We start from the raw sequence: 23,188 nt of genomic DNA on the forward strand, positions 1-23,188 counted from the left end.
ACAGAAGGTGATTTTGTTGTAATGAGAAACATTGACACCACAATCGGCACAAATAAGAAATTTGTACCGAAATACAAAGGTCCATATGTCATTAAGAAAATTTTATCAAACGATAGATACGTGTTAACCGACATAGAAAACTGCCAAATTAGTCAAATTCCTTATGAAGGGATAGTAGAGGCATGTCGGTTAAGAAAATGGGCAGATTGGCGTAATCAGTGCGAAAATAACTCCGTACTAGTAAATTAACATATTTGTTGATTAATATTGCTATTATATATATTTGAATTTTTTTTTATTTTAATTACCTTGTACATTAATCTATACAAATTTTACTATTTATTTAGTTAAACAATAACATTAAGTAGCCAAATTTCTAAACATTTCAGTATTGTACATAAAGAAATTCACGATCGAGGACGATCTAATAGTCAGGATGGCCGAGCTGTTAGCATTTAGTATTTAGCATTTGTTAGCATTTAGTATTTCTACAATTAGCATTTATGTTTCAGTTCCGTTGTTCCAATTAACACAATGTTAATATATATGAAGATTAGGATTATAAAAGAAACAAGATACGGTCACTCTACGATTGTTCGAGAACGCACATTGGCGAAATATAAAAAGATTATTAATAAAATCGTGGAAATAGAAGCAATCAACTGAGAATCGACGTTTATAGCTGTTAGAATTATTTCAGAATGTTTGTAACAAATATTGAAAATCGGACAACTATATCATATAGCTGCCATAGAAGCGATCCGTAGATGTAGAGAAAATGTAAAGCTGTGAATGTATAACTGTAACTGTCAAACTGTAAACATAATAAGTAAAGGTAAAATGTAATGAAACTCTTTTTTGTGTGTGTTTTCAGCATTATAATTTATAATATAAATATCAAAACTAATCTGCAAGGGTATACAAACCTCGGCGTGCCGAAGTTAGCTTCCTTTCTTGTTTTTTTCATAAATTCACGTTCCGTGTCACCAGTTCCAAATTACGTCCGTCACTAACTGCAATTCCAAATAGTATTAATAATACATTTTAAACAAGCCTTTACACACATATACATACTACCTAAATATAAAAAATACACACCCACTATAAAACCTCTGAATCCAAAAAATATATATATATAATTTTGTTAAATAAAAAAAATAAATAAAATAAAAATATATAAATATATATTTTTTGTTGACGTTGTAAAATAGAGTCTAGCCATCTACACTGGCCTTCTTAAGCTATTTTGTTGATTTTTTTTCACATATGTTTTACGATCTTATTGTGCGTTCCGAAAAAAATAACCAAATAATTCCCAAAAATTATTTTACGAATTCCGCCAAATTTATAAGCTTTTTCCAGCTAGTTTTTTGGCGAGTTTTTTTAACGCAAAGGTTCTACCATTGTTTTTGTCGTATTCCTGAACTTAAAGTCGAAGCAGATAATTTCGAATAAGTGGCTAAGAATTTACACCAATTTCGGCGCCTAGTTTGTAGCTATTTTTTGGCTACTTTTCGCTATATTTGATTATCCGTACTCTTTTCGTAGTTCCGTCACTGACAACTCAGTTCCCTTGTTTTCTATCGAGTTTTCATAGATAGGTTTACGTTTTTTTTTTTCTGTTGTTTTCTGTGAATTTTCGATTTTTTTCCTTTCACTCTCTTTTCTTTTTTGCGGGGTGCAGGCTTTCCTTTTCGTGGGGCGTAGCTGAGTATACCCATAGAGGGAGGTAAAAAAGTAATCTCCTACCCGGCCAGGTCGAACCCATCCTTTCTGCGGCCCACTCGAGCCCAGCCAGCACCCGAGTCCGCTAGTCCGAGGATCAGAAGCTCGGTTTCCACTTCCAAAGGGAGAGATCTTGGATCGAGCGCTCCTGAATAGTCATCCCTCAACCGGTGGCAAAAGCTTCTAGCGACTCTTTGCTTGCAAGAAAGCCAGAGTATCCCTCTGTTTCAAAGCCCGAATTCCTGAGGGTGACACGCTCTAGCAACCAAAAAATGGCATCCGCAGAACAGCCAATGGCCGCAACCGTGTCGTTGCGCAAATTATAAGATATAGCCGTCAGCGATCGCGTTAGCCTCTTTGAAGCGACGATTAACACCCCAGCTCAAGCTTCCACTTCCCTACACATGCTACAAGTCCGCCTGCAACAAGTGCGAGCCTTATGGAACAAGGTTGAGAAACACGAATCCTGCTCCGATCTAATTGCCCAAGAAGGATCCCTCGACACGTTGCCTTTGCTGCAATCAAAATATGACTATTGCTACTCGGTGTATGAGTCATGTTCAGCAGAGATCAGTGAGACAATTGACAGTGCAACGCCTCAAGCCATGCAACACCCTCCCAGCCAATTATTCCCTCCGGCTGCCGCTTACCTTCCTGCGATACGGAAGTCTTCGATGGGGACTACCTTCGATGGCCCACTTTCCGGGACCTATTCACGGCAGTATATGTCTACAACCCCAGGCTGACACTGGTCGATAAGCTATTCAATTTTCTCACGAAGACGAGCGGCGAGGCGAAAGCCATAGTCTTTAAATCCCCGCTAACAAATGATGGGTTCGCCTCGGCGTGGGAAGCGCTTCAAGACCGTTTTCAAAATAAATGACTTTTAGTCAACAGCCAACTCAAGCTCCTGTTCAACTTGAGTTCAATCTCCCAAGAATCTGGTTATGCGCTAAAAGATTTGCAGTCCACGATTCAGGGGTGTTCGACAGCGCTGGCACATTCCCAAATATCCACTGACAACTGGGATTGTCTGCTAGTCTTCCTGTACGCAAACAAACTGTCGAAAATTACCCGTTCCCTATGGGAACAGTCCCTTACTTCGAAATCCGACATTCCGGCGTGGGAAGACATGAACACCTTCCTAAGCGAAAGGTATCGAACATTGGAGGCATCGAGGATATGAAGCCGACTCAAGCAGTCCCAAAGAAGCTTCAATCTTTCGAAACTAAAGTCAGCACCAAACAGAAAGGGTGTGACTTATGCTCCAAGGAGAATCATCCGATAAGATTGTGCCCGCGCTTTCTCCAGATGTCAGTCGACGCGCGTTTCGGATATATAAAAAAGAAGCAGCTCTGTCTTAACTGTTTCGCGAGCACGCACAGCTGTTTCACTTGTAGATGGAGGCATCGTACGCTGCTACATCGCACTGCAACTCCTGCAAACTCGAGATCCTCCACGCCCTCTGCACAACCATCCTCAGGACCCTTTAGCAGTAATGCATCGATGAGCAATCCAACGGTGCAAAATCGACTCGGGATCCGAGGCGACTTTTATTTCCGAACGCCTCTTCAATTTGATCAAGGTGCCAATACGCAGCATTCAAACTCAAGTCTCCGGGCTGAATCAATCCGTTTCGGCGAAGTCTACCAGACTATGCCATTTTTAGATTCGATCTCCTACCAAGCCGGGTCTCCAGTTAGACGCCACAGCCTACGTCCTTCCGGCATTGGCGGGCAAATTGCCCTCATATCCAATAGCTCGAGATTCTTTGAAAGACCTGCCCGCTCTACAATGGGCAGACCCCAAATTCTATGAGAGTTCGCAAATTAACGTCCTGATCGTGGCCGACATTTTACCCTCGGTAATGCTGAATGGCACTCGAGTAAATATTTGCGGCTATCTACTAGGCCAAGAGACCATTTTCGGGTGGGTGCTTACGGGGCCGATCTCCCAGGTAAATTCAAACAGAGTCGCATCCTTCACGACTCAAGTACACACGCTTCTCAGTAAGTTCTGGGAGGTGGACGATCTACCAATCAAGGTGGTAAAGGAGTCGGATTCCTATTACGAGAAGAACTTTCTTCAAACGACGTATAAAGACGCATGCGGGAGGTACGTGGTGACTCTCCCGTTCTGCGACCCTGTAAATTGCGGATCCAATCTAGGGTATTCGAGGTCCATCGCGTTAGCTCAGTTTCTTAGAAACGAAAATCGTTTTAAAAGAGACTTTCCCCCAAAAGATCAATATGACAGCGTGATTCAGGAATATCTGGATCTGGGTCATATGAAAGAAGTTTTTTCGACTCACAATTCTCCTACCTACTATCTTCCACATCATGCGGTGATCAAGTCCGAAAGCACCACTACAAAGCTTCGCGTTGTCTTTAACGCTTTAAGCCCTTCAGCAAATGGAACCAGTTTAAATGATATTCTTCATGCTGGTCCAGTCATGCAATCCGATCTGACTATTCAGATCCTGAAGTGGCGATGCTTCCAATATGTCTTCAGTGCGGACATTACAAAAATGTATCGTCAGATTTGGGTCAATTCCAAGCTCACATCATTTCAAAGAATTTTGTTCCGAAATAAGGAAGGAGACAGCCGAGACTTCGAGCTACAGACAGTTACTCTTTGCGTCAACTGCGCGCCCTTCCTTGCTATTCGAGTGCTGCAACAGCTAGCAAAGGATGTCCAAGAGCCATTTCCACAGGCCAGCGGTATTATTTAGCATCATATGTATGTCGATGATGTGCTGGCAGGAGCAAATTCCGTAAAAGAAGCCCAAGATTCAATGCAAGAATTGCGAGCAGCTCTAAGTTTCGCTGGTTTTTCATTAAGAAAATTGACTTCACCTTCTTCATAGCGAGTTCCTCGATATCGATTCCGAAAGCACGGACAAGACACTCGGTATTCGATGGAGGGTGAAGTCCGACGAATTCTATTACGTTCCTCTAGAATAAGTAGTGGAACCTTCCTACACAAAGCGGGAAGTTTTATCCCAAATCGCTAAGTTGTTCGATCCTGCCGGATTACTTGCTCCGTTCATCATCCGTTGCAAAATGTTTATGCAGGAGATTTGGTTGCATGACTTAGGCTGGGATGACCACGCAGATGAGTCAGAGATGGCAGTTGTTTCTAAAAGAGTATCCCGACCTCAAAAAGATCCGCGTGGGTTGGGTATGAGCCGGAGGTAATCGTAGAGCATCACGGGTTCTGTGATGCGTCGCAGAAAGCCTATGAAGCTGCTATTTACATCCGCGTCGAGATGGGTCACAAGATCTTCACTCGTCTGCTTACAGCCAAGAAACGAGTGGCTCCGGTGAAAACCGTGTCCCTTCCCCGGCAAGAGCTCTGTGGAGCGGTGCTTTTAAACGAAATGGTGACAGAAATCCTTCCACATATGTCTAGAGCCAGTTCCGATCTCCGCTGCTGGACAGATTCCAGCCTAGCCTGGTTAAGCCTGGTTAAGAAAGCCTGCTTGCAACTGGACCACGTTTGTGGCCAAAAGAGATGCCAAGATCACTCAGGCAATACCAGTCGACTGTTGGGCACACGTTCACTCCGAACAAAACTCCGCCGATTTATCAAGTCGAGGCGTACCCCTACTCGATCTAGCGGACAGCCAACTTTGGTGGTAAGGACCAGAGTGGCTGCAAGGGCCACAAGAGCTATGGCCTGCACAACACGCCATCCATCCAACCGAATTAGAACAGCGTGCAGTCAAGGTGCATTTCAGCAAGACCCCTTCCGAAGAATATCTTGAACGGTTCTCCGAACTGGACAAATATGCTCTGTGGGTCCTAACGTATGTTCTGCGATTCCTTAAGCACTGCCGCAAGAGCTCGATCTCGCCCACTTCACGACCCTCAAGTGATGAAATCCGGTTTGAAGGACCAAATGCTGTGAGGCCACTATGGTTTTATTTTCCGTTTTTTTGGCATAAACTCTAATTTTAAACGATGCAATACGAAATTTGGTGTAAATACATTTTTTAAGCTCCCAAAACGACCTACCAAGTTTCAAGTGATTTGGGGCACTATTTCATATAGCTGCCATATAACCGATCTGGCCGAGTTGCCCCAACTTTTTTTTTTATCAAGCTATTTCTTTAAAATTTGGTTTGTATACACGTTGTCTGCTCCCAAGAAGACCTACCAAGTTTCCTTTGGTTATATTTTAACAAAAAAATTTTTTGGGCTAATCGGCCAGATCTGTTATATGGCAGTATTATGAAATAGTGCCCCAAATCTTTTGAAGCTTGACAGGTCGTCTTGGGAGCTTAAAAAATGTATTCAAACGAAATTTCAATACAATAGGTCTAAAATTGAAAAAAAAAAGGAAAAAAAAAACAATACTGATATGGTACTAGAAAAATTTGATTTTATCGAAATTTTCTGATTTGATTTTATTCGGACAAAAAGGATTAGTTTCTCATTAATCTGCACACTTTGGTTAATACTTTCCCGTTTACAACTTTTTACAACGCTTTGCCACGCAAAAGTACTGATCCACGAAACACTTTTTAAGATCGTTCTAAAAATACACATAAACAAAACACGGTACAATTGGACAAAAACACATATTAACGACACAAACATTGGTAAACTTTAATTTTATATACCTGGACAATCATTTTCCATATTTTTTCATTTCACTTTTTTTGCAAGACGTTGATGCACTATGTACAGTACATATCAAGTGGAACTTGCGACACCAAGCACGTGCTTGTTCTGTTAGTAATTAGTAAAACGCGAAGGACTTAAAAAAAAAGGATGCGGGGAGACTACTACTGGCGTACTGCCGGATTGGTTGCTTGCATGCGTAAGTAGGTTAAGATTGAAGTTTTTAGTTTTGGGAGGCTATCAACGTTAGATATTATTGTGTACAAATCGTTATAATTTGCACAGAGGACTCTAAAGGGTTCATGCAGTTCAAAGGATGTTCTACAGTGGGGCAAAACTAATGGTAAAAAGGATCTAGTGTTTCTTATTGGTACGTGAAAATTTAGCTGACCGAGCAAGTCAGTACTTTCCACGTCACCACGGATTAAGTTGTATATGAATGTAATACCTAGCATGGTTCTACGATCAGATAAGGGGGGTAAGTTAATTAGTAAGAGTCTACTAGAATAAGACGGTAACCTCTGGTTTGCATCCCAGTTTAAACCGCGTAAAGCGAAAAGTAAGAAGTTCTTTTGAACCGATTCTATGCGTTTACTATGGACGCCATACTGAGGGCTCCAAACGCAGGATCCATATTCTAAGATAGGACGAACAAGTGAAGTATATAACGTTTTTGTGACATAGGGGTCATTGAATTCCTTAGACCACCGTTTAATGAAACCAAGCTCGCCCCTGGCTTTATTCACCATGCACGAAATATGATCGATAAAGTCGAGTTTAGGATCCAGCCGGACACCTAAATCATCAACTATATTAATTTTTTCCAAAGAGCAGCCGTTTAGCGTATAAGTTGCAGGCTTAGGAGTGACACGGGAGAATGTCATTAGCTTGCACTTAGAGCCGTTTAAGTTTAATAGGTTCACGCAGCACCATGTTTGAAAATTGTTAAGATCTGTCTGTAAGTCTGATTGGCAAGTAGCATCATTATATTGCACACAAAGCTTGACGTCATCAGCATACATAAGTACTCTGGAGTTGGTCAAAACTTCGGGCAGATCGTTGATAAATAATGTAAACAGTAGGGGACCCAAATGACTCCCTTGCGGGACGCCAGATGTAACCCTAAGAACATTAGATAGTTTATTTTCGAAAAGGACCTTCTGCGTCCTGCCATTTAGATAACCTGAGATCCAATTAAGAAGATCAGTCGGGAATCCCATTAAATCGAGTTTCCGAACAAGAAGGGAATGGTTAACAGAGTCAAATGCTTTACTGAAATCAGTATAGATTACATCTGTCTGAAAGTTATTTCGGTATCCCTTTATAATAAAGGAAGAAAGCTCCAACAGATTCGTTGTAATTGATCTTCGCCTAATAAAACCATGTTGACATGGAGAAATAATTGACCTACACAGATGCTGCAGATGAGGAGTAATAACATTTTCGAACAGTTTAGGGATGGCCGACAACTTAGAGATACCTCTGTAATTGTTGGCATCCAATTTGCTACCTTTTTTGTGGAGAGGAATAACGAATGATTCCTTCCAAATAAGGGGAAAGTGGGAGGTTTCTAAGGATAAGGTAAACAATTTGAGAAGTGGATTGCACAGGGCTTCGGCACAATTCCTAAGCACACAGCCTGGTATTCCGTCGGGACCTGGTAAAAAAACTGGCTTAACACGATGAAGATCCCTAAGAAGAGAGCTTTCGTTAATGGTAGGACTGAAGATTTGGTTCGATTTCGGGATAATGTAAGGATAAGCCTGATTTGGGTCTATTGAGTTGGAGTAAGTGGTTTCAAAAAACTGAGCAAAAAGATCGGCTATAGCCTGATCATTTTCTGCTGTTGAATTACCAAAAGAGAGCGAGGACGGACGAGTAATGGATTTACGCTTGGATTTAACAAAATTATAAAACTGTTTTGGGTCCTCAGAAAACTGGGACCTGCAACGAGTCAAATAATTATTGTAGCACTGCGCGTTACACACAGTAAAAGTGGATCGAGCTGATAAATAACTAGATAGGGCAATCGGAGAACCGGTACGTTGATATTTAGCATATAGATTTGATTTTCTATTTTTGAGGCGGGTCAACTCTTTGGTAAGCCAAGGAGGCTTGTTTGATGTAGACGGACAGTATAACGGAACACAGTCAATAAAAAATGAATTCATAACACGATAAAAAATACCCACGGACCAGTTGTAATTAATTATGAAATTATTCAGCCGTACGAAATCTGTCTTGCTAAAGCAGAAGACTTCTTGGGCTGGACTATCAGATTTATTCCGTGAAACAGTCCCCATGTCGATAGTCACATCGAAAGTGGGATGATAGGGATCTTCGGGTTGCGTCAGGGGCGTCCCTATCCGAAAGTCTTTTGGAGACCAACTGAATAGCGGAAAGATGGTTCCAATAAATAGGAAGTTCCGACAATGGAGGAATGTAGGAACATGTAACAAAAATGGAGCTACCATTAACTGATAGCTTCACGCAAAGGAATTCAACATTGTTGGATTCCTCGAAAATTATTAATTCGGACGTGAGAGTGGAGTCGACCGCTATAAGGACACCTCCCCCACGTCTGATAGGCCGATCTAGCCGGTATACTGTGAACGCAGCTGGAAAAACTTCGGAGCTCAGAATCTCCGGCTTTAACCAGGTTTCTGTGAACACAATAACTTGGGAAGCAAATGCGACGCTGTCAGAATACAATTTAGGAAGCTTACTGCGTAAGCCTCTAGCATTCTGATAGGAAATACCAAGGGAAATGGTTAGTTTTTTGGGACGGAATTGGAAGACGTAGACGGAGCATTGGGCAAATCTGGCCTAGGAAGAGTAATTCCTACAGGCCGCTTTTTCTTTTTCGTACCTTCAAACTCTTTGACAACCACATACTGTGGCCAGGTTTCGGCCGAGCATAGAGTGCCAAAGACTTCGTCAGGAACATTTATCTTTTTTTTTTTTTTTTGTGTAAGCTTTCGCCAAAACAAACAACAAAAGTCGCAACATTTTTGCCACCAATTTCATACAAAACAGGTGGTACATAATTAGCTGACTTTAACAGCGCGAAAGCAGAACAGTGTAAGGATGCTATGGCCAGGATAAAAACTCAGTCGGCCCAGGAGTCCTCTACAGAAAATATTTATAATTTTTACGGAGACAGGCAGGAGAAAGGACGGGGCCCGGAGGCCGGTATGTTTTTGGGTGCGAAAAATGCGGCAGGCGATGGTCAGGAAAAACTCCGAAATCCGGGCAACCGGCTCCGCAAGCCGTAGTCCGATTGCCAGATCCGGGACGAGGGCGCATCTTCCGAAGTCGGACCGATCCCGCAAAGCCGGGGTACCGGTGTTCCCTGATCTTCGAATGAGCGGCCCGAAATGAGAGCTGCCGGCCACGCAGTGCCATGTGCCGGCTCCCGAGAAGGGATGTCGAAACGGCGAGTCGGTCCCGCAGGCCGAGTACCGCCCCGCCGCCTCTGGGCGAGATGGGGCCGCCCGGAATCAGAGGAGACCGGTCCCGCAAGCCGAGATCCAGTTTCCCCGATATGTCCGAACAAACGGGGTCCGAGTGGGGTGGGGAACAAACGGGGTCCGAGTGGGGTGGGGAATCGTCCGGAAAGCGGAGGAGACCGGTCCCGCAAGCCGAGATCCAGTTCCCCGATATGCCCGAACTAACGGGATCCGGGTGAGGGCCACCAGCCACGCAGAACCATGTGCCGGTCGCCCTGGGTGTCGGGGAAAAGGGCTCCAAAAACGGAGAGGCGGTCCCGCAGGCCGAGTACCGCTTCGCCGCCTCGTGAGAGAAAATGTGGACACCTAACCAGGAAGAAGGCCGATCCCGCATGCCGGGGTACCGGTCCCTCCTCTAAGAAAGGAGAAGCGAAGGGTTGCCGGCCACGCTGGCCATGTGCCGGTGGCCCTTGCTCTCCAGAAGTAATGGGGCGCCGAGAGGGTAAATAATATTCCGCTGTTGAGTTCAATTATATGTCCAGAGTTTATTTTACAAATGTTGGCAAACCTAGCTGCCTAGCGCACTCCGAGTTCTCCCCCGCAGGGGTTGGCCCTTGGCCAGCTCACCAGTAGCTTACTCCAACTCCATTTTGGGCACGTGGCCGGCGGCGTGGTTTTATTGCAATGGTATTCCTGTAGCTCCGTGGCACGTCTGGTCTGTTGCTGGTATTCCGAGAGAAGAGGCCGGGCTCGGCTTGCCGAGGCCCTTTTATAGGCCGTCGGCGATCGGTGGCGTCGTTTTACTCCCGACTTCGGGAAGCTTCGGGTGAGCTTCGGCTGGTGTCATGGCCGCCGATCTGCTGCTCGGGTCCTGTCGTGTGTGCCGACGCCATGCTTCGGCTGATCGGGTCTTGCCTTCGGGTGTTTGCCGAAGTCGGTTCGGCTGGCCGTCCTTCGGCTCGATCGGCTTCGTGTGTATGTTCGGCCGCTCTCGGCCGCTCGTTGTTTTCTTCTGTTCTTGGTTCTTCGGCTGCTCGTGTGTGTGTTCGGCCGCTCGTCGTCTCTTCGTTGTTTTTCTCTTAAATCTCGAGCGCGTTTCTCTTAAACCTAGTCCCTACTACTAAATCCCTAACTAGTGTGCCCTTCGTGGGTCTTAGTATTTGTCGCTTATGTTTAATACTAAATGTATATGTTACCTTACGTGCTAGGGATAAATGAGCTTACAGACTACAGAATTGAAAATGAACTTAGAGACTATGAAAAATGGAAATTGATCTTAAACACTACAAAAACTGCCCCTGGTTGTGAGGCCTCCTCACACTCCATCCCTACCTCGGGGATGGGGAAGGATGGTGATGCGGTCTCCTCCGCGTGAAATCTGGACGCGGTATGTTATGTCGCCCACCTCTACCAAGAACCGCAGGTATTTGGTGACCGGCAGCTGGAGGCGCGCCTGTACCTGCGCGATGAGCTCGGCGGGGAGCCATCCGTCCTGCGTTGTCCAGCCTGCTGGAGCACGCACCCAGTCTTCCGGTTCGGGTTCGGGTTCGGAGTCAGTTGATGCCTCCTCGTCCGAGCTTGGCTCTTCCTCGGGCCAAGGGGCGCGGCGTCGACGGCCTGCATTGCGCAGGATGCCGGGGCGGTCGTCGGTGGGCGCGTCCGGGTCGCGATCTGCAGGGGCGCGGCGAAAACGCCAGCGGTACTCGTCCGTGGCGGGCAGTGGCCGTACCCGCTGGATCGGCTGGGAGGTGGCCACGGTGTAGCCAGCGGTGACCCTATCAGCGTCCCTCGGCGGAGGTACGCGCGTTGGGGCCGCTTGCAGCAATCTCTCGGCGGCGGCTCGGGCTGTGGCTCGTTGGCTGGCGGCAGCGGATGTCGTGGGCCCCTCTGGCGAGGCCAACAGCTCTGCCAAGAGTGGTCCGAGGGTGGCGCGGGCGTCAGGTGGCCCCGAGCGGGGGGTGTCCTCTGGCCGGTGGCGATGTCGGGCACGTTAGCGGCGGTACCGGCGTTGGTGTCGGCGTCAGGGGCATGGCTAGCGGTGGCCAGGTCGCAGATTCTTAGCGCGGCCATCGACTCATCGAGCAGTTGGCGCAGGCTGGGCTGTAAGCGATCGTTGCTTCGGATGATGGCGGTTTCGTTGCTCCTTGCGTGGCATCTCGGAAACTTTTGTGCGCTTGAAAACTCCCACGCTACCATTTGTAGCTTAACGGACGGCGAGGGCGGTATCGAATAATCGATATCTCGTGCGGCGTGGTTATCGCCCGGCAGTTAGCCCTTTCTGGCGATCTGGCAACTCTGTAGGTGAACTCTGGATGGCTGTGGAGAGTAGAAAATAAGGATTAGTTTTCCTCCCCTGGAGGAATCCCCTCAGTGGATTCCTAGGCTATTCTCCTGTGCTCAGGTGGTGTCCTGAGCGTAGATGATTTGAAGGAGAGCGGCCAAGGTACGTTTCCCCCTACGGAGGTGGGGACGTTGGACGAGCGCACTCATCAGCAAGTGGCCCCCACGATACCCTGGTCCTCTTTGGCCGTGGCGTCGTCGTCGTGGTCGTCATCCTGCCTGGTGCGTCCATTCGTCTGTGCTGGGTCGTCGCTCTGGCCGTTCTCGTCGTCGTCGTTGTCGCTGTCTTGGTGATATGGCTTCAGGTTCTGAATGCAGGCGGTGCGTCGGCGGCGGCTCGCGAAGATCGACGAGGTATTGTTTAAACGGCTCGTTCGGCTTCTGGTAGTGGGCTCGGATTTCGTCGTCAAGGCGTTGATAGTACCTAGGCGGTAGAAAGAAATCCAGGAACTCTCGGCGCACTTGTGCCCAGGTTCCCCCCTGCAGGCCACTGGTACGAAACCAGCTCTCCGCTCTGCCGGATAGAAGTACGACGATGGTGTTGGATAAATACTTCCTATCGATCCGGTACGTGTCTGCCCGTACCTCGATTAGTTCCACGAAGCTGAGCGGGTCCGAGGTGCCATCGAAGGACAGCCCCCACTTGGTCATCTTGTCCACCAGCATGGAGCTGGGGTTCACGTCGAACTGGGAGGTACCACCGCGTGGAGATCCCTCGGATTTCCCGTGTGATACTGGTGCTGGCGACGTGCTGCGGGGCACTGCTAAAGTATGATTCGTGGCCTGAACGGGTGGGGCAAAGGTTCCGGCAAATGCGTCCTGAGCTTGCGGCAATGGTGACTTCGGCTTTATGTCTCCCGTCGGGGAGTTTCCGTAGCGTAGCTCCATCTCGTCGAGTCGAACCTGAACTGCGTCGGGGAGCTCTGGTTGCCTCGCGAAAGCTATGAGTCGCGCCCGCTGCTCTTCAACCGTACCGGCGCGTTCTAAGCCAAACTCGTAGGATTGTAGGATTGTAGTTCGACGCGTGCCCTGGCCGCGATCGCGAAGGAAGATCGGGAAGCCCGTTCGAGATCGAAGGCGCGGGAAGGGAAGCGTATCCCTGAAGCGCGGAGATGCACGGCCGAGGTCCTTGAGTGGCTTGGTTTAGCCTCGTAGCGATGGTTGAGGGTCCTGAACCCTAATCCTGGAGCGTATCCCTGTTGTAGTACCCTGCTGATGATGCTCAAGGACCCTTGAGGTATGTCGTATGCCCTTGAAGGATCCCTGGAGTATCCTGTTGGTATGTCCTGGCAGGATGCTGGCGTTGTCCTTTGCTATGTCCTTGCAGGATGCTGGCGTTGTCCTTTGCTATATCCTTGCAGGATGCTGGCGTTGTCCTTCGTAGCGTTGATTTAATTTTCTTGATGTTAGCTCTCGTAGCGTTGGTGATCGACTGATCTCGATGGCGTGGCAGCGAAGACTTATATCGTTGAAGGTCGGCTGGCTTCGGGCTTCCTGCGGGTAAGAGAAACCCTTCGTGCGTCGGGATAGGAAGGCTAGTTTTCTGCTCTCGTGGACGCCGGCTGCGGCGTCGACGACGTGTTGTACTCCGCCTCGGCGGCTCTCTCTCTGGACATGTGTTTGGCTTTTCTCTCGTGTGTACTCGTCTGACGTCGTGAAATCGTGGTCTCGGCTTTGCGTCGTGGGCTTTGTGTCGTGTGCTTTGGTCGGTTCCTAGCGTGTGGTTCGTATTCATGTTCGTCAGGCGTCGTAAAATGTCTTCGTGGCTCGTTCGTGTGGCTTCGTTAAAATCTTCTTCCACGTGGCTTTGCGTCCGACTGTACTTTTATGGCGGCGGTTTTGTCTGCTGTTGCTATGCGGCATTTTTTTCCCTAAATTCTGGCTCATTTTTTTTTCCTCTACTTCTCCCGCTTCGGTCTCTGCGGCCTAGCAACAGAAATGCTTCTTTTCTAAGTTTTCGACCCTAACCTCGACTTTTCGACCTGAATTTTTTTCTGTTGGTGCTTTAAGCCACGTTAGATGGATTTATCCTTGAATTATCCTGCCTAGTCCCTGCTCGGGCGCCATTCTGTAAGGATGCTATGGCCAGGATAAAAACTCAGTCGCCTAGGAGTCCGCTACAGAAAATATTTATAATTTTTACGGAGACAGGCAGGAGAAAGGACGGGGCCCGGAGGCCGGTATGTTTTTGGGTGCGAAAAATGCGGCAGGCGATGGTCAGGAAAAACTCCGAAATCCGGGCAACCGGCTCCGCAAGCCGTAGTCCGATTGCCAGATCCGGGACGAGGGCGCATCTTCCGAAGTCGGACCGATCCCGCAAAGCCGGGGTACCGGTGTTCCCTGATCTTCGAATGAGCGGCCCGAAATGAGAGCTGCCGGCCACGCAGTGCCATGTGCCGGCTCCCGAGAAGGGATGTCGAAACGGCGAGTCGGTCCCGCAGGCCGAGTACCGCCCCGCCGCCTCTGGGTGAGATGGGGCCGCCCGGAATCAGAGGAGACCGGTCCCGCAAGCCGAGATCCAGTTTCCCCGATATGTCCGAACAAACGGGGTCCGAGTGGGGTGGGGAATCGTCCGGAAATCGGAGGAGACCGGTCCCGCAAGCCGAGATCCAGTTCCCCGATATGCCCGAACTAACGGGATCCGGGTGAGGGCCACCAGCCACGCAGAACCATGTGCCGGTCGCCCTGGGTGTCGGGGAAAAGGGCTCCAAAAACGGAGAGGCGGTCCCGCAGGCCGAGTACCGCTTCGCCGCCTCGGGAGAGAAAATGTGGACACCTAACCAGGAAGAAGGCCGATCCCGCATGCCGGGGTACCGGTCCCTCCTCTAAGAAAGGAGAAGCGAAGGGTTGCCGGCCACGCTGGCCATGTGCCGGTGGCCCTTGCTCTCCAGAAGTAATGGGGCGTCGAGAGGGTAAATAATATTCCGCTGTTGAGTTCAATTATATGTCCAGAGTTTATTTTACAAATGTTGGCAAACCTAGCTGTTCCCTAGCGCACTCCGAGTTCTCCCCCGCAGGGGTTGGCCCTTGGCCAGCTCACCAGTAGCTTACTCCAACTCCATTTTGGGCACGTGGCCGGCGGCGTGGTTTTATTGCAATGGTATTCCTGTAGCTCCGTGGCACGTCTGGTCTGTTGCTGGTATTCCGAGAGAAGAGGCCGGGCTCGGCTTGCCGAGGCCCTTTTATAGGCCGTCGGCGATCGGTGGCGTCGTTTTACTCCCGACTTCGGGAAGCTTCGGGTGAGCTTCGGCTGGTGTCATGGCCGCCGATCTGCTGCTCGGGTCCTGTCGTGTGTGCCGACGCCATGCTTCGGCTGATCGGGTCTTGCCTTCGGGTGTTTGCCGAAGTCGGTTCGGCTGGCCGTCCTTCGGCTCGATCGGCTTCGTGTGTATGTTCGGCCGCTCTCGGCCGCTCGTTGTTTTCTTCTGTTCGTGGTTCTTCGGCTGCTCGTGTGTGTGTTCGGCCGCTCGTCGTCTCTTCGTTGTTTTTCTCTTAAATCTCGAGCGCGTTTCTCTTAAACCTAGTCCCTACTACTAAATCCCTAACTAGTGTGCCTTTCGTGGGTCTTAGTATTTGTCGCTTATGTTTAATACTAAATGTATATGTTACCTTACGTGCTAGGGATAAATGAGCTTACAGACTACAGAATTGAAAATGAACTTAGAGACTATGAAAAATGGAAATTGATCTTAAACACTACAAAAACTGCCCCTGGTTGTGAGGCCTCCTCACAACAGTATTGCTCCACATGTTAAAGTTAAATATTTTTTTTATCTGTCTAGGAAGTTTAAAAATTAAAAATAAAAAAAATTTAAATATTAACAAAAATAATTTGACTTTATGCCAAAAAAACGGGAAAAAACTATAGTGGAGGGGCGGCTTTAACCTGAAATGGACTCGAAATAACGACGTGCGTATTTATTGTAGAAGGAGTAAATCTGTACTAATATACACAGAACAAAACTAAAGCTAGGGAGAGCGGATTAGAAGCTCTATGGACTGGAAGTCCGGAGGGAGAGAAATAGAGCGCTTACGGGATCATTGGAGGCTGGTAGAGGGATCACACTGTCTACAGAAATTAAGCGCCTTTCTGGCGTGAACAGTTCTATTGAAGTTGATAATTAATGAAAACTGCATTTCTCCGTCATTTAGCCATTATCCGCGAAAATAGGTAGATCTACATAAAATATACTCGGTACCGATTTTGCACTGATATATATAGTTGTCTTTTTCAAGGTTCTATCAAGCATACGTCTCTTTCTCTTGTGGCTGATATTAGGATCCCAGGGCAACCCTGTCTCTCCCTCTTGCGGCTGAAAAGAAAACCTTATCCTTAAATTAAATACAATATATGTAATAACACCATTTGTGTTAAACTTTGTAGTGAAAAATATAGAGGGGTCGAGGAGATATAAGGAATCTCCTGAGTGTTGTCCAAAAAAAGTTGGTTTGCGGTGTACATCATACCTATCCACAGTATCATCTGATCCAAAAAAAAAATATAGTGTATTTGTTAACGGATAAGTGTCGCAGGGTTCTCATTTGGCGATTTTATCTCTGAAATTTTTTTTCGGATTTGTTATCAAAACGAAAATCGAATCTTAACTTTTTACTAAAAAATGAGGTAACTTTGTTAAATAAAATATATGTAAAATTTAAATTAAAACAAGAAAGGAAGCTAACTTCGGCACGCAGAAGTTTGTATACCCTTGCAGATTGGTTTCGATGTGTATATTATAGATTTAAATGCTGAAAACACTCACAAAAGAGAGTTTCATTACATTTTACCTATACTTATTATGTTTACAGTTTGACAGTTACAGTTTTACATTCCCAGCTTTACATATTTTATACATTTACCGATCGCTTCTTGGCAGCTATAAGATATAGTTGTCCGATTTTTATGAAATTTATACCAAAATTCTAGAATAATAAAAAAAGCTTATATCTCAGAGTAGATAAAAATGCGTTGAAAAACAACGAAGCTATAATTTTATTCCTATTAATTTCCCGATCGTTCCTATGGCAGCTATATAATATAGTCGTCCCATTTTCATAAAATTTTTACCAAAATTCAGAAAGACTATAAAATGGCCATATCTAAAAAATTATGCAAAAATGTTTAAAAACAGCAAAGTTATAATTATTTATATAAACATTTATCGAACATTTGTATGGCAGCTATATGATATAGTCGTTTCATTCAGACGGACAGACGGACATGGCTAGATCGACTCGGCTGTTGATGCTGATCAAGAATATATATAGTTTATAGGGTCGGAAACGTCTCCTTCACTGCGTTGCAAACTTCTGGCTGAAATTTTAATACCCTGCAAGGGTATAAAAACTATAACTTCGTTGTTTTTCAACGTATTTTCATCTACTTTGAGACATGAGCTTTTAGTATTATTTCAGAATTTTGGTAACAATATTATGAAAATCGGACAACTATATCATATAGCTGCCATAGAAGCGATCCGTAGATGTAGAGAAAATGTAAAGCTGGGAATGTATAACAGTAACTGTCAAACAGTAAACATAATAAGTATAGGTAAAATGTTATGAAACTCTGTTTAGTGTCTGTTTTCGGCCTTATAATTTATAATATAAATATGAAAACCAATCTGCAAGGGTATACAAACTTCGGCGTGCCAAAGTTACCTTCCTTTCTTGTTTTTATTATTTTAGAGTTTTGGTATAAATTTAATAAAAATCGGGTAACTATACCATAAAGCTGCCATAGGAGCGATCGGTAGATGTAGAGAAAATGTAAAGCTGTGAATGTAAAACTGTAAATGTGAAACTGTAAGTATAGGTAAAATGTAATGAAACTCTGTTTTGTGTGTGTTTTCAACATTTAAATTTATAATGTAAATATCAAAACCAATCTGCAAGGGTATAAAAACTTCGGTGTGCCGAAGTTAGCTTCCTTTTTTTTTTGATATAAGTTGAGATATTGCTAATATTTGTTAGTCTAGAATTTCTGTTTTAATTTTATGAAAATCGGACCCTTATACCTGCTATAGGAAGGATCGGAAAATTATAAGATTATAAGGTAAATCCACTTTACAATAAAAACAGGAGCGTTTTTCAAATATTTATTTAAAATATAAATACCTACACCAAGTCTATTTAAACTTGGGCTGTCGAAGTTAGCTTCCTTTGTTACTAAGTTAGATATAAACTTATACATACCTAAAAAAAATTTTATTCCCAATTTGTGTACACATAATGGTAGCCAAAAACTCGTCGGAATGCAAGCTATTCCAATGATGAACGTATGAAGATAAACTGACTGATTGATTTCCGTTTCGCAACCTGTTATAGTTCTGAATAAAATATAAATAAATTTAGTATGATAAAAATGGTATAAATATTATATAATTCAAAAAATTATAATTAAATTTCCGAATTGTGCTATTGAGGTCATCTGTAAAATCATCAATGGGTTTATAAGTCACGGCAACTACCCAGTAATGATTTCGAAGCTTGAAAAACCACACGATTTCATCATTTTACAGACGAATAAGCTTACTATCATGCTTGTCCAAGTTATTTGTAAAAATGGTTCTAACGCTTATAATTCCATATCTGGGAGCTAACATCATCCCAGCTCATCAATTTTGCTAAAGAGAAAAGCAAGGCAGTATCGAGCAAGTTAACAGAATAATATCAGTAATTCGCATAGCCTTCGAGCATCGAGAATATTGCAGCGCGATATTTATCGATGTTTCTTCTGGCGCAACAAGCGCATGCACAAAATTAATACACTTTTGCCCGAATACACGCATAAATTATTCGAGTCGTATCTCTACAAGAGAACCTTCACAATGAGGTACAAAGCAATGACATCCAGCACCTATTCAATCGAAGCTGGAGTTCTCTCTATTTGTCTAATACACAGCAGATATTCCCCCAAGCGACCAGCTGACATTATCCACTTTCGTTGACGACACTGCGATCCTCAGCCGTTCTAGATGCCCAGTCCGTGTAACAACCTAGCTCACCAACCACCTCAAGGTAGTCGATAAGTGGCTGACTGAGGTATTAATATAAATGAACAAAAGTGTAAGCACATAACGTTTAGTCTCAACAGACAAACATGCCCTACTTGAACAGCACGCAGATCCACGAAGTCAACGTGGTAACATACCTGGGCGTCCACGTTGACAGACGCCAACATGTGTAATGGACCCATATAAAAACTTTAAAGTATTATTTTTTTTTTAATTAAAATGATACGCGCCCAAAATTAGTAGCGATAATTAGTATCGCTGACAACGTCTTAAAAATGACAATTGGAACCACCAGCTGGTGAATACCGAATCGCAAATCGGTGAAGGGTTATTCGGGTCCCCAGCTTCTGGCTTCGATCTTTTCCATTGGAGTCGTCAAGCGGATAAGTTGGTCCCGAACTCAGCAGAGAAATTTTACGAACGAGCATAATAACATGTGCTCCGAACCGTAATCCAACTGATATTTCGGCATCGGTTTAACAAGGCTACAAACAAACGCCAATTTACAGGCTGCAGAAGATTGCCGTGTCGGCAAGGTAATTATTATACCCTTGCAGGGTATTATAATTTCAGTCAGAAGTTTGCAACGCAGGAGACGTTTCCGACCCTATAAAGTATATATATTCTTGATCAGCATCAACAGCCGAGTCGATCTAGCCATGTCCGTCGGTCCGTCTGTCTGTATGTCCGTCTGTCCGTCTGTCTGTTTCTACGCAAACTAGTCCCTCAGTTTTAAAGCTATCTGAATGAAACTTTGCATATAGTCTTCTATACTCAATTTAATAGCCTCAAGCTGTTAAATGAGTCTCCTATGCGCAAAAAAACCGCAACTGGTGGGCAGCATATTGGCGGATCCCAGCCACCAGTGATAGGCACTGCACAGCAGCCTCCCTCGACTCTGCCCCCGACCCCGGGACAAATTCCAAGAATCCTGAGATCGAGGGCTAAAAAAGATTCGGTATCCGAATGCGTCGCGGGTGCGACCGTGCCCCCGGTGTTGCCCAGTTCCGTTTTGTCCACTGAGGGGTCCCAACTGTTGTCTCAGCCCTCTCAGAGCCCTAATCCCAGTCCCTGCCAGGGTATCAGGCCCGGACTACCGGCCGAAAGTGGTATGGTGGGTCAGTCTGCCGTGCCAAAACCCCTTACGGCAATTCCACCAACAAAACAGTTATTTGTTTCGCGGCTTTCCCCTGATCAGACATCGGAAGATGTCATAGCTTTTATCCAAGGCAAAGTAAAAGTCAATAGAGAAAAAATTAAGGTGGAAAAATTTAAATTTTCTTACCCTAGGAACATTTCGTCTTTCAAGATAAATGTTCCTGACGAAGTCTTTGGCACTCTATGCTCTGCCCAAAGCTGGCCACAGTATGTGGTTGTCAAAGAGTTTGAAGGTACGAAAAAGAAAAAGCGGCCTGTAGGAATTACTCTTCCTAGGCCAGATTTGCCCAATGCTCCTTCTACGTCGTTCAATTCCGTCCCAAAAAACTAACCAGTTCCCTTTGTATTTCCTATCAGAATACAAGAGGCTTACGCAGTAAGCTTCCTAAATTGTATTCCGACAGCGTCGCATTTGCTTCCCAAGTTATTGTGTTCACAGAAACCGGGTTAAAGCCGAAGATTCTGAGCTCCGAAGTTTTTCCAGCTGCGTTCACAGTATACCGGCTAGATCGGCCTATCAGACGTGGGGGAGGTGTCCTTATAGCGGTCGATTCCACTCTCACGTCCGAATTAATAATTTTCGGGGATTCCAACAATGTTGAATTCCTTTGCGTGAAGCTGTTCCTGCATTCCCCCATTGTCGGAACTTCCTATTTATTGGAACCATCTTTCCGCCATTCAGTTGGTCTCCAAAAGGCTTTCGGATAGGGACCATTTAGTAGTTCTTGGTGATTTTAACATCCCAGGGGCTATTTGGTCCCTATATAATTCCACTAACACACTTCTTACGACAACACATCATGATTTTATTGCTGGCTTGTTTGACATTTCGCTGTCCCAAGTCAATCATGTTCGAAATTCCTTAGAGCGCTTGCTTGATCTTTGTTTTGTCTCAGGACCGGAAAGAGTTAGTTTAGCTAGGGTGGCGCCCCTGACGCAACCCGAAGATCCCTATCATCCCACTTTCGATGTGACTATCGACATGGGGACTGTTTCACGGAATAAATCTGACAGTCCAGCCCAAGAAGCCTTCTGCTTTAGCAAGACGGATTTCGTACGGCTGAATAATTTCATAATTAATTACAACTGGTCCAATCTATACACATGCACCGACATGGCGGAAGCCGTGGGTTTTTTTTATCGTGTTATGAATTAATTTTTTATTGACTGTGTTCCGTTATACTGTCCGTCTACATTAAACAAGCCTCCTTGGTTTACCAAAGAGTTGACCAGCCTCAAAAATAAAAAATCAAATCTATATGCTAAATATCAACGCACCGGTTCTCCGATTGTCCTATCTAGTTATTTATCAGCTCGATCCACTTTTACTGTTTATAACGCGCAGTGCTACAATAATTATTTGACTCGTTGCAGGTCCCAGTTTTCTGAGGACCCAAAACAGTTTTATAATTTTGTTAAATCTAAGCGTAAATCCATTACTCGTCCGTCCTCGCTCTCTTTTGGTAATTCAACAGCAGATAATGATCAGGCAATAGCCGATCTTTTTGCTCAGTTTTTTGAAACCACTTACTCCAACTCAATAGACCCAAATCAGGCTTATCCTTACATCATCCCCAAATCGAACCAAATCTTCAGTCCTACCATTAACGAAAGCTCTCTTCTTAGAGATCTTCATCGTGTTAAGCCAGTTTTTTTACCAGGTCCCGACGGAATACCAGGCTGTGTGCTTAGGAATTGTGCCGAAGCCCTATGCAATCCACTTCTCAAATTGTTTACCTTATCCTTAGAAACCTCCCACTTTCCCCTTATTTGGAAGGAATCATTTGTTATTCCTCTCCGCAAAAAAGGTAGCAAATTGGATGCCAACAATTACAGAGGTATCTCTAAGTCGGCCATCCCTAAACTGTTCGAAAATGTTATTACTCGTCATCTGCAGCACCTGTGTAGGTCAATTATTTCTCCATGTCAACATGGTTTTATTAGGCGAAGATCAATTACAACGAATCTGTTGGAGCTTACTTTCTTTATTATAAAGGGATATCGAAATAACTTTCAGACAGATGTAATCTATACTGATTTCAGTAAAGCATTTGACTCTGTTAACCATTCTCTTCTTGTTGGGAAACTCGATTTAATGGGATTTCCGACTGATCTTCTTAATTGGATCGCAGGTTATCTAAATGGCAGGACGCAGAAGGTCCTTTTCGAAAATAAACTATCTAATGTTCTTAGGGTTACATCTGGCGTCCCGCAAGGGAGTCATTTGGGTCCCCTACTGTTTACATTATTTATCAACGATCTGCCCGAAGTTTTGACCAACTCCAGAGTACTTATGTATGCTGATGACGTCAAGCTTTGTGTGCAATATAACTACTTGCCAATCAGTCTTACAGACAGATCTTAACAATTTTCAAACATGGTGCTGTGTGAACTTATTAAACTTAAACGGCAAGCTAATGACATTCTCCCGAGTCACTCCTAAGCCTGCAACTTATACGCTAAACGGCTGCTCTTTGGAAAAAATTAATATAGTTGATGATTTAGGTGTCCGTCTGGATCCTAAACTCCACTTTATTGATCATATTTCGTGGATGGTGAATAAAGCCAGGGGTGTGCTTGGTTTCATTAAACGGTGGTCGAAGGAATTCAATGACCCCTACGTTACAAAAACGTTATATACTTCACTTGTTCGTCCTATCTTAGAATATGGATCCTGCGTTTGGAGCCCTCAGTATGGCGTCCATAGTAAACGCATAGAATCGGTTCAAAAGAACTTCTTACTTTTCGCTTTACGCGGTTTAAACTGGGATGCAAACCAGAGGCTACCGTCTTATTCTAGTAGACTCTTACTAATTAACTTACCCTTCTTATCCAATCGTAGAACCATGCTAGGTATTACATTCTTATACAACTT

General features: G+C 45.0%; 1 long non-coding RNA gene across 2 annotated transcripts in view; it reads right to left on the bottom strand.

Annotated features, from left to right (window-relative positions):
• The window catches only part of LOC138928930 (uncharacterized), a 1,213,248-nt gene that overhangs the window by 233,364 nt on the left and 956,696 nt on the right, over positions 1 to 23,188 (bottom strand). The window contains exon 7 of one of the 2 annotated variants that reach the window (XR_011445337.1): positions 18,335 to 18,468. The exons of the other annotated variant lie outside the window; for it this stretch is intronic. This is a non-coding gene — a long non-coding RNA (uncharacterized lncRNA). The remainder of the gene's footprint in view (positions 1 to 18,334; positions 18,469 to 23,188) is intronic. 2 annotated transcript variants of the gene reach the window in all.

The sequence above is a fragment of the Drosophila kikkawai genome, chromosome 3R (assembly GCF_030179895.1).
Source record: "Drosophila kikkawai strain 14028-0561.14 chromosome 3R, DkikHiC1v2, whole genome shotgun sequence".
NCBI lineage: Eukaryota > Metazoa > Arthropoda > Insecta > Diptera > Drosophilidae > Drosophila > Drosophila kikkawai.